At 42.8% G+C, this 2,249-nt stretch overlaps 1 protein-coding gene across 1 annotated transcript in view; it reads right to left on the reverse strand.

The window, feature by feature from the left end:
• The window catches only part of LOC106516489 (ras-related protein Rab-37), a 15,157-nt gene that overhangs the window by 10,966 nt on the left and 1,942 nt on the right, over positions 1–2,249 (reverse strand). The gene's annotated exons all lie outside the window — the stretch shown is intronic.

Below are 2,249 nucleotides of genomic sequence, written 5' to 3' on the forward strand. Positions count from 1 at the left end.
CAGCGGGACAATTAGTTCTTCAAATGATACCTTTAAGTTAATTTAATAGTTTTGTGATATTAATAATGCTAATATATTGCTATTTTTCTAATTTTGATTTAAGTTTGCTTGTTTTGCGTCGTCACAGTTGCTAGGTGACATGACGTACGCCGGGGTGGAGGGGAGGCTAAACCGTCCAAATTCACAGCCTCTTTTTTTTCCAGTCTTCCTGGCCTACCAAGGACCCGGCCCACCTCGACAGGGTAGTCTGGGTCCTCCGGAGGACCCGGCCTGTCGTTTTGGACAAAGCCAATGAAAATAGGCAGAGTCAGGTCTTGAAGATGATGATATAATGACGGTACTTCCTGAACTGAGGGGCTGAATGCAGAGATGAGCACTGAGCGATAAATCTGCCTTCAGACAGAGCGCTCTGTGTGGTTGTATGAATTCTTTTCACATTCAAACACTTATATATTGGTGTATTTTCTATCTGGTACAAACATGTAATAAGATAAACGAACATGCAATTTTCTCTTTCACCACTATTAGCGGATTAGTGTGCCCACCACTGGTCAATATGAAACTCTGAAATGCAGGTGTGCACTCACTGTAAGCAAAGCTTTCAGCTGAATCTGCTGAACAGCACGAGGAGACTTGGGTCACCTGACTGACCTACATCAGGCAGTGTAGGTAAACAAACATGGTGGAGTGGAACAAGTGTAGAATCTTATAGATGATGTTCATAAAAGACTCTTCTGTTAAATGCTAAGGAAGAYAAAAGAGTGAGTGAGACTATTCCCAGATCACATCACCATCCATCCATCCTAATGCTTGTTCCAGAGTCAGGTCTCAGGRCCAGCAGCTAGACCTCTCTTTCCCCAGCYACYTATTCCTATATAGTCTCTCCAGCATTTCCTTGGTCTACCTTGGGCTCTCCACACAGTTGGACAAGCCTGAAATACCTCCCAAGGTCTAGGAGACATCCTTACCAGATGTCCAAACCACCTCAACTGGTTTCTTGCAGTGTGGAGAAGCAGTGGCTCTGCATGAGCCTTTGTTGAACAACTTTTCACCCTATTACTACGAGGCCAGCTCCCCTGAGGAAATTTAATTTTGACAGGCTGTAACTAATATTTCGTTATTTTAGTCACTATCCAGAGTTTGTGACAATAGGTGAGGGTAATGTAAAATGACTATCTGCATACCATTACTCAACCAATTAAAGAGTAAATAATAGAGATGCAGAAATTTTCAGCCGATATCGATATCCGATATTATTGCTGTTATGCCCGGTAACCGATATTTACGAATATTACACAAACACACTTGGTTTTTTTTTTTTTTTTTACACGGTAAATAAACGACCAGACCTCTGACATGACTCCCTACTTCAGTTATTACTGGCTGCGCAGCATCAAGATCACTACCATGATCAAAACAGAAACACAAGCTAAAACGTGGGAAATCAATATCGGACGTTAATATCAGCCCAGTTTTACATATCGGACCGATACCGATATTAATGCCGATATATCGTGCCTCCCTAATAAATACATACAAATATATCAGAAATGATGGCCGTCCTCATCCCATGCAGGTCACTTTGGCTGTTTCAAACACACGGTCGTTCGCATCTGGTCACAAATTTTGCTAACATTTATTTAAGGACATTTTAACTATTGGTATGACCAAAATAACTGTGCTGTTTGATGTTGCAACAAAAGTTGCACAGACGTGTGTTTCAGCAACCAAGCAGCTCACAGCCACGTCTCAACCTTGCAAAAAGGGAAAACCACATGAGAGAAGTAATAAACACCTGGGGAGGAAGTGAAACTAAAAAAAATTTAAAAAAAAACCCACATTTGCTCAAGAGATGGGGCAGCGGGTCATGACGAACAGCCTGTGCTTTTCCTGTGAGTGCACAAACAKGCACTTAAAGAAAAGCAGAACAACAAAAGACACCTCTTATTTTGTGCGCCTAAAAACAAAACAAAACAAAAAAACTGGCAGCTCAAACTGCCACCTGCTGAAATCTGTGTATTGGCAGAAAGAGCATGGTTCAACCCTTGCATTAGTTGCCATGGGTTTCCATCCCCCACCCCCCCCCACACCCCTCTCCAATTATGATGTGAGAGCAGCCTGCATGCTGAGTAACTGCTACAAGGAAGCGCGCCGAAAATAGAGCCGACATGTTCAAGCTGCCACAACAGCCTGCCTGCCTAACCGTGCAGAGAGGACACCCTCAGCATATTGACTCGACTGTTTATCTC

This window comes from Austrofundulus limnaeus, unplaced genomic scaffold, assembly GCF_001266775.1.
Source record: "Austrofundulus limnaeus strain Quisiro unplaced genomic scaffold, Austrofundulus_limnaeus-1.0 Scaffold38, whole genome shotgun sequence".
NCBI classification, from domain to species: domain Eukaryota; kingdom Metazoa; phylum Chordata; class Actinopteri; order Cyprinodontiformes; family Rivulidae; genus Austrofundulus; species Austrofundulus limnaeus.